The following is a 14,039-nucleotide window of genomic DNA, read 5'->3' on the forward strand; positions in this document are numbered from 1 at the left end:
CAATTCTGAAGTGTTTAGGGCTATATTATCTTCTCAGGTTCAGCCAAATGCTTAGAAATTCATTGGATGACGCTTCACAGTGCAGATGGACAATGACCCGAAGCATACTGTGAAAGCAACCCAATACTTTTTTTTATGGCAAAGAAGTGGAATGTTCTGCAATGGCCAAATCAATCACCTGATCTGAATCCAATTGAGCATGCATTTCACTTGCTGAAGGCAAAACGCCCCAAGAACAAGCAGGAACTGAAGACAGCTGCCGTAAAGGCCTGGCAGAGCATCACCAGGGAAGAACCCCAGCATCTGGTGATGACTATGGGTTCCAGACTTCAGCCAGTCATTGACTGCAAAGGATTTGCAACCAAGCATTAAAACTCACAATTTAATTTGTGATTAAATTTGTCTGTCCAATTACTTTTTTCCAATAATTTTGACAAAACTGTTAAATTAAAGATGAAAGGCTACGCTTAAAGCACATCTTGATTGTTTCCTTTCAAATCCATTGTGGTGGCGTACAGAGCCAAAATTATGTCACTGTCCAAATACTTATGGACCTGACTGTAACAAGTGTAGACTTTACTATGAAATGCTTACTTATGAGCCTTTTCCCAACAATGCAGTTAAAAAGTAAGAAAATTAACAAATAAAAATAGTAATACAATAAAGAAATTAGGTAGTTGGATTGATTGAGGTAATATGCACATCTAGGTTTGGTTAGGTGATTGGGGCATCAGGTAGGCTAGTGGTTAGAGCTTTGGGCCAGTAACCGAAAGGTTATTGGATCGAATCCCTGAGCTGACAAGGTAAAAATCTGTTGTTCTGTCATTGTAAGTAAGAATTTGTTCTTAACTGACTTGCCTAGTTAAATTAAAATTGAAGTACTATGGATATGTAGGTAGGGGTGAAAAGCAGAACACTGGGTAGCTGTTTGATTAACTGTTCAGAAGTCTTTTGGGTAGAAGCTGTTCAGGAGCCTTTTGGTCCCAGACTTGGCACTCCGGTACCGCTTGCCATGCGGTTGCAGAGTGAACAGACTGACTTGGGTGGCTTGAGTCTTTATTAACAATTTTAGGGCCTCCCTCTGACACCGCCTGGTATAGATGGCCTGGATGACAGGGAGCTCAGCCCCAGTGATGTACTGGGCCATACGCACTGGCCTCTGTATCCCTTGCAGTCAGATGTGAGCAGTTACCATACCAAGCAGTGATGCAGCCAGTCAAGACGCTCTCAATGGTCCCGACAGGGCAGGAGACGCTGTGCGGATACAGTTGAAGTCAGGTCACAGGAAGGGAGGGCATTGGTGAATCAGACACAACCGGGTAGGCTCGAGCACATCTGTCGCTTAGGTAAAAGCTACCAGAGAGATACATAATTAGTGGCAGCATATTCAAGATCACAAAGTACATGAGCTACAGTAAATCTAACCCTGGCACTTAAAAAAAATAAAAATCATGACATTTGATAGTCATGAGTCTGGGTTGACTCCAAAATGACTCTGCCTTTGTCCCATTAATCTGTCCTTTCTCCTGAAGTGTGCATTTATTCACTTCCCTTCATGGATTTGCTGAGACCACAGTTCACATCCCACCAGTTGCACATTTCACTCACTCATCTACACTTTTTTAATTAACATGCAAATCTCAATCACATAATCCTGAGGACATATGCCAATTGCTTAAAATAAATTAAAAGTATCAATAAAATAGTACATTAAGACAGTCTACTGGAAATTGTTTTATCCGAGATGTTTGGGTTCCCTATCCGTATCCTTGATAGAGGGAGAAATGTCCATCAAAAAATGGGGAGACTGGACTAGGATCAAGCGAGCTAAACTACCTGGATCAAAGCAAGCATGCGAACACTGACAAGGCCCAGAACTATTTTGACTGTCGGTTTACTAGCTCATTGAAAGTTTCCTAGAATGTTTCCGCAATTTGCCAAAATAATCTCTCTCAAACCTATTAGAATCGTTAAATCGTATAACATTGTATATCTTTGATTGTGTGTTGTGTGTGTATATTGTGTATTAGCTAGCTAGCTAGGGTAGCCAGGATAGCTAACAACAGCAAGCATTAGCTGCCACTAACTTTAGCTAATCAACACAAGGAGGACGAAGGTAATTCATTATATTATTACCTAATCTTATTGACACTGAATGTAGCTAACTAAATACTATACTAATGTTAGAAAGCATAAGTAAGGTTAGCCTCATAATGCTAGCTACATAAATAGCGTCAATCATCTCGCTAACATTAACGTTAGTTTGGATAGTCCTAGCTAGGTAGTGTTCTAGCCAATGGTAGCTACAGTAGCTATTTAACATTAGCTAGCTAACATTATTTGCATTTTATAGGGTGTTCACTCACTGCTGTACAACAATGTAACTAAAAACAGGGCAATTCAAGAGGGTGTTACAAAATTAATGTCAAAACGTAGTTTTCTTTGCACTTTGTCATCAAATTACATACAATTAATAATTAGCTAGATTGTTCTCTACAAGATAATAAGCTTAATACTCTAAGGTCATATTTTATTTATATCTTAGCTAGTCATGTTGGCAATAGAATAAGCTTTCAAATGATGCCCACCTGACCCAGATTGCGATTTATAATGGAACATTTTTAGATTGCGTAAAGAACAACAGTGTGATGGACGGGATGCAGGGCTTTGTTCCCCAAAATGTTATAAATAAATACAAGCAGGGCATAAAATTAAATTCCGCCAAATGCGGCTAGATTTAGTTATTGGCGGGTAAGAATGTATATTTCACCAGCCACATAGGCGCTCTACAGTGTGTAGGGATCTACAGTGCAAGCATTACATTTGCAATTGCGAAAATATTTTTGGGTAAAAAGTCAAGTATGTGCGAGTTGTGATTTATTTTAGAAAAATACTGCAGTAGCTGTTTTCAAAGTATTTCTGTCATTTAGTTTCATAGCTGCTAATTGCAAAAATAAATACACATCTATAACCCAACTCGCACAGCAACACTGCCTGGCTAGAGAGCTTTGTGCACTGTGCTGATACATTTTTGGGGGCGCTGCCCACAGGCATAAAAGTTGGTCTAATTTACTCGAAAGTCTATCAAAGTGAGACTTTGTCCTCATGTTTCTTGGACATTTATATTGTTTTGTTCACAAGGTTGGTTGTTTTTCAATGTTAGATTGAGTCTTCTGCTTCAACTGATAGTGAAGAGATGCTGTCTACTACTAGTCAGATGCAAAATCACAGACAGACGTGATAAGACTCGAGTCGGTAATGTCATGACTCTCCTGGGTGAGGATCAAAGGCCTCAGATCAGCTTGGTAAATAGCTGACAACAACCAGACCCTCTTACCCACAGAAGAGGGGAAGGGGGGTTTGGCCGATTTTGACAACTTAACACTTGGTCGTAAATTAGGCAGGAGAGGAATCTCTGCCTTTACTCCTCAGTATTGGGAAAGAAATATCTCTGTCTCCAGAAGACTTTGCCACCCAAAAACTCTAACATCCAACAGGGAACACTGGGACAATATATTTCAACATCCAAATGTGAAGAATGCTGAGAGATGGAATAGGAAATGAATGTCTATTTTGCGATGTCATTAAAAATTGTATAAAAACGTTATAACGAAAACATTGTAACTTTTTGAGCTTTCACACTGTGTATATTAGGTTTACATCCTTTATGTTGTGTAGGAAATATCAAGGATGAAGAGAATATTTTTCTTAAGATAGGAATGTGATTTTAGTTCTCTAACAAGAACATAGTAATGATGATACTTTGCCTTGTAACTAGCCACGCCCCAGGGAGCTCAGAGATCGTGTCAGCAAAACGAAAACGCCCCTTATTACCTGAGGGTACAAAAGATTGAGTTTAGAATTAACATACCAGACTAGAAGGACCATTCAGCTAGGTCTACATTGGTCACGACCCTGAAAGTCAACACAAGGTGAAGATGACAAAGTAGCTCCTAACAATTAATGTTACGGTTGAGTAGCTGTTCTAAGTACTCTATCTAAGAAAGAGAATTTAAGTAGGACCATCCAGTTATTCTCATTAAATTATCATTGACTACATTGCTCTCATCACAACTCTGGGGATCAACGACATAGCTGATTAGCTGTCCCCAGAAGACCACTCTTCCAGAATTAGTGAAAGTAAACACAGACAACTCAGAAGAAGGACATAGTGATCTTTTGTGGAAAATCAGAGCCTTACACCTTACGCATTTCAAGATGGAAGAAGAAATGGTCAAGGACCTTGACTGCTATCCAGAAGCCATCACTGAGCAAACTTTGAGAATTGAAATAGCGCTGAACATTGATGGCTGGCCTCTTCAAGAGCATTTAAGCAACACTTTGGCTCTTTCTGTGCGCCATTCACTTGGAGCCTCCAGTGATATTTCCTATAACCTTAACACTTGGCCCATCAAAGCCCAGTGATTTGGGTTTTATGGATAACATGGTCAACGAACTGCAAGAAATTCTACAGAATGGAATTGGTTTTGGAGGCAAAACCCTTGCTGAAGCTCTGAGATGTATGATCTGTGATGCCCCCACCAAGGCAATGGTGAACAAAGTAAAGCATCAGTCGGGGTACAATGGCTGTGACAAATGCACCCAAAGAGTCGATATGGTGAACCAATTCCTTATCGACTACATGCACCAGAGCTGCCTGGGGGTGATGAAGAAGCTAATCACAGTCTGGGTTAGGGGGAGTGCAAAAACAGATTGTCAGCCGGACAAACTCAAAAAGGTGAGCACAAAGCTGTGGGAGTTAAGAGGAGCAGTTCCATACTATTTTGTATGAAAAATGGAGGGAAGAAACAGAAACAGGTTCATTTTCACATTACAGAACAAAAACCGAGCCAAGTTAAGCTGTACTGGGCTGGCATAGTTGCACATTGAACACAGTTGCAACATCAGTCCTAGGGTTCTAATTAACCACTTGATGTGTGGGTTACTGATCAACTGTTTTTGACACAGCTCTCCATCTCCTTCATGTCTCTTCCATGCATCAAATTAGATTTACCTTTCCTCCTTATTTCTTTAGAGTTTAAGACTCTGGGGGACGGGGGTGCTAAGCTGGCATGTGGAATTGTTTTCAAATGGTCATACTATGGATCATTTAGCTATTTGATTTAGAATTTATAAAAAACATTATTTTAAAATATTTGATAAAATATTGATTTTGGCCTTTTGTATGGGTTTTAGTAGTAACGCACTGAATAACACATAAATGGCAAAAAAGACAGTAAAAAATGTTTTCATAAGAAACAAGGTTTTGAGGTGTCTCTCTTTAAATGTAGGAGATACATAATTATACTTTTTTTACACATATTTAACCCCTTATTTTGGGCAGGCACAAAACTACCTTCATACTTCCATTTATTTTTTAAAACCAGTACCGGTTACTTTCAGACGAGTCCCATGACACTTGTGGGGGTCATAGAGCAAAATGGAGAACGCCATCGTGTTCATGAGAATCTCCCCTTTCCAATTAGTTTGTAGCCCAAACAGTTCGGATGCTACCAAACAGAAGGTGCAGGATACCGACTTCAGACAAGTCTCCTAATACTTGTGAGGGTCATAGAGCAAAACAGAGAACACCATCGTGTTCGTGTGACGCATCCAATGGAAAAAAAACATCTCTAACTTAAACTGACTGACTGATTTTGAAGGGGATTTTTTGTTATGTTACTTAGATTGAAGCGCCGGTGTGTCAATTGACTCTGGGGGGTTATTCTGCTGGTCTAGCAAATAGTTTAAATTGCTCAGATAAAACTTAAGGATCAGCACTCACTTAATAGGATTTGCAGTTAAAGCTTTGTGCTTATTTTTTAAATTCATAGTAGGAAAATGTCTTAATACACTACATGGATATGTTTCAGCTTGTGCCTTCCTCGCTGCGTGTGTCCAGTTCTTACACTTGCTTCCTGGCCCCAACATGACCAGATGTTTGATGGTTAGCAAGGGCTATTGGTTTGGTTGAGAGGCAGGCAGCAATGTTCCTGAGCAGCCAGAATAGATCCCTCTTCCTGTAGAAAGGTAATATTCCCCTTGTGCATTTCCTTTCTTTTGTACACTGCTCCAATGAGTGACCATCTTCACAGATCAAACTACATACATGGGGTGTATTTTCAGTTAGCATTAGGAGAGTTTGACTTATGGGTTCTACGAGAGGCTACTGGTGAAATTAAGGGCTCTGACAGATACATGGTTGAGCACAAACATTTCTGGGGGTCTGATTGAGACATGGGCCAGAGGCCTAGGAGAGTCAGGGGGTCTGGAGGAGAATTAATATTGTCCTTGGTCCTTCTGTGTGTATATCCTATCCTTAGGCTGCACCAGTGCTTAATTTGTAAATCGGGAGGTGACGGCACAAAAAGTGAGCACGAGAGGGGGGTGACCTGGGGAGCTCTGTGGTACCGGAACGCATGAGAAAAAAAAAATCACCTTTTATAATAAAGCATTGCATGCACTACATTTGAGTAGTGGCATAGAGCAGTAGAGTAGAGGCACTTAGAATAAGTTTTTTACCTTTTTATAAATGTCATTTTGCATGACTGGAGACTTCGCAATAATCTTTTTAAGGCCCCTGATGGGTACTGACTTCTGAACTTGAAATATCCTTATTCATGTTATTGAGGGAGAGAGGGGAATAAGAAAGTTTACATTCTGTAAGAACATGTTATTGTTAGGCGCCAACCGAAAGGTTGCTGGATCGAATCCCAGAGCTGACAAGGTAAAAATCTATTGTTCTGCTCCTGAGCAAGGCAGTTAACCCACTGTTCCCCGGGTGCCGTGGATGTCGATTAAGGCAACCCCCTGCACCTCTCTGATTCAGAGGGGTTGGGTTAAATGCAGAAGACACATTTCAGTTGAAGGCATTCAGTTGTACAACTGACTAGGTATCCCCCTTTCCCTATTAGGTATCCTATGGAGAGGAGAAGGACCACAGTCTGGTTCCAGTCAACAGGACAGCCGTGAGTTAGGTATCCTATTGAGTGGAGAAGGACCACAGTCTGATTCCAGTCAACAGGACAGCTGTGAGTTAGGTATCCTATGGAGAGAAGGGCCACAGTCTGGTTCCAGTCAACAGGACAGCTGTGAGTTGGGGAGGAGTGAGGAATTTGGGCCAAGGTCAGGTCAGATGAAGTGAAAAAGAACAGGCATCACTAAAGTCCTGTCCAGCAACAGAGATGTATTGGTTGTCCAGATGTGTAAGGAGACTCAGCATAAGAGGAAGGAATACATATATGTGCTTGTGTTAATGTCTTTCTAGCTTTTTGACCCAGTTTGTGAATAAACTTTGTTTGAGCTTCCCCTAGTTGTCCGATTGTTTATGTAGAACCTGAGTATTAACTAACACCGCGTTCAAAAGAACTGGGAACTCGGAGCTAGGAAAACTTTGACTTCCGACTTCAGTGTGTTCAAGACTGGGAAATCTGAAAAAACTAGCTCCGACTGGGAAAATTTGCTTTGAAAGGTCATCCAACTGGGAATTGGGGAACTCTGGCCTCTTTCTAGAGCTCCGACTTTCCGACCTGAAGATCACCAACACCATGATTCAACCTCGTTTTTCTTCTCACGAGTTCCCAGTTGTCTTGAAAGCACCATAATACCAGACAAATTATCGAAATGACAGGCCACTTTGACACTGACAAACTGAGAATCTGAGATCAATGAAAACGACCTTGTCTTGAATCCATCATTAGCCTAGGCCTAGGTGTGTGGTATTGTAAGCTACAATTTGGCGACGAAATTAGTCCTAAAAATGCTTTCCAGTTTCACTGATGTGCAGCTCACTCGCCGGTGAGGCACTCATGCCAACAGACAGCAGTAACTCTAACTTAGGCAACTTTTTTTTAATTCATCAGGCGTCCTGCAGCTCCTCCAGAACCGTTCACGTGGCTCTATAAGGAAATAAATGATTCTAGTTCTGTGAGAGATACAGGTGGGGGGGACACGAAAATTAACGAAGCGGTAACTCGAATGAACATTGGTCGCGTTCATTCAAATTTTTACTTGCAAAAAGTGACAATTATATTTAATGCCATGAGAGGTACCAGATCTGGCCAAATAGTTTCCGGAACTAAACAGTCCAAAATGGAGAGGTGCCGGATCCTGTTCCGGCAGGATCTGGCTCAAATTAAGCACTGGGCTGCATTAATTGTGTCACGACTTCCAGCGAAGTCAATTCCTCTCCTTGTTCGGCCGGCGTCACCGGTCTTCTAGCCATCGCCGATCCACCTTTCATTTTCCATTTGTTTTGTCTTGTTTTCCCACACACCTGGTTTAGATTTCCCTCATTACTTGTCGTGTATTTAACCCTCTGTTCCCCCCATGTCTGTGTGTGAAATTGTTTGTTGTAAGTGCTTATGAACATTTTTGACTGGTGCGCGATGGGTTTTGTACCCATATTTTGTAGTTCTGGATGCTGTTGGATTTGATAATTAAACTGCTCCGGTTATTACCCAGTTCTGCTCTCCTGTGTCTGACTTCCCTGCCACCAGTTATGCACCCCTTACATAATTTCACACCCACATTATGGAGTCAGCAGGAGCAGGTGCCCCTAGTATTGGGGTCGAGGAGCGCATCCGGGAGCACAGAGCAATGCTCCACCATCTCGGCGTCGCCATGGACCGCGTTGTCCAAACCATGGACCACTGGGAAAGACAGGGAGTTCCTCCAGCGCCTCCACCAGCATCACCAGGGTCTCCACAACTCACCCCCCTTCACCCGGTCCTAGTGGGATTCGTCTCGCCCTTCCCCGGTAGTACGACGGAACGGCTGCACGCTGCCATGGTTTCCTGTTGCAGCTGGAGCTCTACCTGGCAACCGTCCACCCGGCTCCTTCGGGCCGTGAGAAGGTGTCCGCACTCGTCTCGTGCCTCTCGGGGAAGCGGGTGAACGCCTTTTCCATCTGAGGCAGGGGATGAGGAGCGCCCAGGAGTTCGCGATGGACTTTTGGACCCTGGCCGCCGGCGCGGGATGGAACGACAGGGCCCTGATCGACCACTATCGCTGCAGTTTGCGCGAGGACGTCCGTCGAGAGTTGGCCTGCAGGGACACCACACTCACCTTCGACCAGCTGGTGGACCTGTCCATTCAGCTGGATAACCTGCTGGCTACCCGCGGACGTCCAGAGCGGGGTCTGTCGGTTCCATCCCACAGCACCACCGCTCCGATGCCCATGGAGCTGGGAGGTGCTGTGCTCAGGTAGACCGGAGGAGGTTCCGTCTCATGCACCATCTGTGGCCGCAGAGGTCACACTGCCAGTCGGTGCCGGGTTGGTCCCTCTGGGGGTCGAGGCAGCAGACAGGGCACTCTGGCATCACCCCAGGTGAGAAGGCACCATTCTCACCCAGAGCCCTCTGTTGCACAGATGTTTTTGTTTGTTACGTTTCCTGAGTTTTCCCCGCATTCCCAGCATAAGGCGCTCGTCGATTCAGGCACGGCTGGGAATTTTTTAGACAGATCATTTGCCCATTGTTTAGGGATCCCCATCATTCCAGTGGTTATGCTCTTCCCAGTTCACGCCTTAGACAGTCGACCATTAGGGTCAGGGTTTATTAGGGAGACCACTGCTCCTCTGGGCATGGTGACGCAGGGGGGGTCACAAGGAGAGAATCAGTCTCTTCCTTATTGACTCTCCTGTGTTTCCCGTGGTGCTAGGCCTACCCTGGTTAGCTTATCATGACCCCACTGTTTCATGGCAACGGAGGGCTCTCACGGGGTGGTCGCAAGAGTGCTCGGGGAGGTGTTTAGGGGTTTCCGTTGGTGCTACTACGGTGGAAAGTCCAGACCAGGTCTCCACCGTGCGCATTCCCCCCGAATATTCCGATTTGGCTCTTGCCTTCTCCAAAAAGAAGGCGACTCAATCACCACACCATCGACGGGGGGATTGTGCGATAAATCTCCTGGTAGATGCCAGCACTTCCCAGGAGTCACGTGTATCCCCTGTCACAGGCGGAGACGGCGGCTATGGAAACATATGTCTCCGAATCCCTGTGTCAGGAGTACATTCGGTCCTCCACTTCACCCACCTCCTCGAGTTTATTTTTTGTGAAGAAGGATGAAGGAGATCTGCGCCCGTGTATTGACTATCGAGGCCTCAATCAAATCACTGTGAGGTACAGTTACCCGCTACGTCTGATCGCCACAGCGATTGAGTTAATGCACGGGGCACGCTTCTTCACCAAACTAGATCTCAGGAGCGCGTACAACCTGGTGCGTATCCGGGAGGGAGACAAGTGGAAGACGGCGTTCAGTACTACCTCAGGGCATTATGAGTACCTCGTCATGCCGTACGGGTTGATGAATGCTCCATCAGTCTTCCAAGCCTTTGTAGACGAGATTTTCAGGGACCTGCACGGGCAGGGTGTAGTGGTGTATATTGATATACATTCTGATATACTCCGCTACACGCGCCGAGCATGTGTCCCTGGTACGCAGGGTGCTTGGTCGACTGTTGGAGCATGACCTGTACGTCAAGGCTGAGAAATGCCTGTTTTTCCAACAGTCCGTCACCTTCCTAGGGTACCGCATTTCCACCTCAGGGGTGGAGATGGAGAGTGACCACATTTCAGCTGTGCGTAATTGGCCGACTCCCACCACAGTAAAGGAGATGCAGCGGTTTCTAGGGTTTGCCAATTCCTACCGGAGGTTTAGGTCAGGTAGCGGCTCCCATTACCTCACTGCTGAAGGGGGGACCAGTACTTTTGGAGTGGTCAGCTGAGGCGGACAAGGCTTTTGGTCACCTGAGGGCTCTGTTTACCTCGGCTCCCGTGCTGGCCCATCCGGATCCCTCTTTGGCATTCATAATGGAGGTGGATGCGACCGAGGCTGGGATAGGAGCCGTGTTCTCTCAGCGCTCGGGTACGCCACCGAAGCTCCGCCCCTGTGCTTTCTTCTCGAGGAAGCCCAGCCCGGCGGAGCGAAACTATGACGTGGGGGACCGGGAGCTGTTGGCTGTTGTCAAGGCTTTGAAGGCGTGGAGACATTGGCTTGAGGGGGCTAAACACCATTTTCTCATCTGGACTGACCACCGCAACCTGGAGTACATCCGGGTGGCGAGGAGACTGAACACTCGCCAGGCAAGGTGGGCCATGTTTTTCACCCATTTTGTTTTCACCCTCTCTTACAGACCAGGTTCCCAGAACATGAAGGCAGACGCACTGTCCCGGCATGGGCCACTCCCGGCGAGGAGTGGCTCATGGATCCCACCCCCATACTCCCGGCCTCCTGCCTGGTGGCGCCGGTAGTGTGGGAGCTGGACGCGGACATTGACCAGGGTACTGCTGTCCATGACCGGCTGATCTATTGGGCCCACACGTCACCCTCCTCTGGTCATCCAGGCATCGGTCAGATTGTGCGCTGTCTGAGTGGGAAGTACTGGTGGCCCACTTTGGCTAAGGACGTGCGGGTTTTTGTTTCCTCCTGCTCGGTGTGCGCCCAGTGTAAGGCTCCTAGGCACCTGCCCAGAGGTAAGCTACACCCCTTACCTGTTCCACAATGGCCATGGTCGCACCTGTCGATCGATTTCCTGACCGATCTACCCCCATCACAGGGAAACACCACGATCCTGGTTGTTGTGGATTGTTTCTCTAAGTCCTGCCGTCTCCTTCCTCTGCCCGGTCTCCCTACGGCCCTACAGACTGCGGAGGCCTTGTTTACGCACGTCTTCCGGCACTACGGGGTGCCTGAGGATATAGTGTCTGATTGGGGTCCCCAGTTCACGTCAAGGGTCTGGAGGGCGTTCATGGAACTTTTGGGGGTCTCGATCAGCCTTACCTCGGGTTTCCACCCCGAGAGTAACGGGCAGGTGGAGAGAGTTAACCAGGATGTGGGTAGGTTTCTGAGGTCTTACTGCCAGGACCGGCCGCGGGAGTGGGCGGCGTTCGTGCCCTGGGCAGAGATGGCCCAGAACTCGTTCCGCCACTCCTCCAATAACCTCTCCCCCTTCCAGTGCGTACTGGGGTACCAGCCGGTTCTGGCGCTTTGGCATCAGAGTCAGATCGAGGCTCCTGTGGTGGACGACTGGTTCAGGCGCGCGGAGGAGACAAATGGGACGCCGCTCATGTTCACCTTCAGCGGGCCGTGCTGCGCCAGAAAACCAGCGCAGACCGTCACCGCAGTGAGGCCCGGTGTTTGCACCGGGGGACCGGGTCTGGCTCTCGACCCAAAACTTGCCCCTCCGCCTGCCCTGCCGGAAGCTGGGGCCGCGGTTTGTGGGGCCATTTAAAGTCCTGAGGAGACTGAACGAGGTTAGTTACAGGTTACAACTTCCCCCCGATTACCGTATTAGCCCCTCGTTCCATGTGTCTCTCCTCAGGCCGGTGGTGGCTGGCCCGCTCCAGGAGTCTGAGGTGCGGGAGGTTCCTCCGCCCCCTCTGGACATCGAGGGGGCCCTGGCATATTCCGTCCGCTCCATACTGGATTTGAGGCGTCGGGCGAGGGGCCTTCAGTACCTCATGGAGTGGGAGGGGTACAGTCTGGAGGAGAGATGCTGGGTTCCGGTGGAGGACGTGTTGGACCCTTCAATGCTACGGGAGTTCCACCGTCTCCGTCCGCATCGCCCTGCACCTCGCCCTCCGGGTCTTCCCCAAGGGGGGGTACTGTCACGACTTCCACCGAAGTCGGTTCCTCTCCTTGTTCGGCCGGCGTTCGGCGGTCGATGTCACCGGTCTTCTAGCCATCGCTGATCCACCTTTCATTTTCCATTTGTTTTGTCTTGTTTTCCCACACACCTGGTTTACATCAGAATGGGAGACTACGTGTAATCGGGTATGGGTCCAGAACGCTAACTCCAACAGAGAAAAAACTACCACCTCCAATCTAAAGATTCCAATTCAGAATTCCACACAACATGACATTTACCTCTCTCAGAGAACAGTGCTGGGTTGGGTAGAGCTAATGGATGACATCAGACCTGTCATCACAAAACGTGTAATTGGGTATGGGTCCAGAACGCTAACTCCAACAGAGAAAAACTACCACCACTCTTGCACACTTGAGTTTTTAGCACTTAAATGGGCAATATGTGACAAATTTAGAGACTATCTAGACTATGCACCCACCTTTACCGTATACACAGACAACAAACCTTTGACCTATGTTCTGAGCTCAGCTAGACTCAACGCAGTATGTCACCGCTGGGTCGGGGAGCTGGCCGACTTTCACTTCGACCTGAAATACAGGCCTGGGAAAATTAATGCAGATGCTGACACACTGTCTCGTTGTCCTGTCGTTCTCCACAACCACGTGGGTGAATACGCAGAATCAATGCCATCAGATGTAATTTCAGCGGTATGGCAAGGAAGCAGAGGAGTGAAAAATATGGATGTTCCATGGGTAGCTGCGCTGCAAGTCAACTCTAGAGAGGGTGGTGTGTCACCTGAAGGTGTGCCTGCCATCACACCAGAGGCTGAACAGCATGAGGATGCTGCAATCGGAGAAATCATCTCGCTGAAAAACAACAGATGAAATCCAAATGAGATAGAGAAAAAGCTCATGGGACCAGAAATAATGAGACTAGTCCATGAGTGGAACAAGCTGGTCATGGGAAATGGAATCCTGTACAGACAGGCTGGACAACGAAAGCAACTTGTACTACCCAGCAAGCTGAAATCAGTGGTGCTGAAGAACTTACATAACGACATGGGCCACGTTGGAGCAGACAAAGTGATCCATCTAGTCAGGGAACGATTTTGCTGGCCATTCATGCAGCGTGAAGTAGAAGACTATGTGTTCAGACAGTATGCATGTATCAAGCAGAAATGTCCCTGTGTTCCAGAGAAAGCACCTATGGGTTCTATCACCACCAGTGCACCCTTTGAAGTTCTCTCCGTCGACTATATACACCTTGAGCCAAGCAAAGGAGGCTATGAATATATTATTGTACTGGTAGATCATTTCACATGCTTTGCACAGGCCTACCCAACGAAGAACAAATCAGGAAAAACATGCAGCCGAGAACATATTCAAAAACTTCATTCCTCGGTTTGGCTATTCTAGTAAGCTTCACCATGACCAAGGGTGAGAGTTCATGAACA

This window comes from Salmo salar, chromosome ssa19, assembly GCF_905237065.1.
Source record: "Salmo salar chromosome ssa19, Ssal_v3.1, whole genome shotgun sequence".
Taxonomy (NCBI): Eukaryota; Metazoa; Chordata; class Actinopteri; order Salmoniformes; family Salmonidae; genus Salmo; species Salmo salar.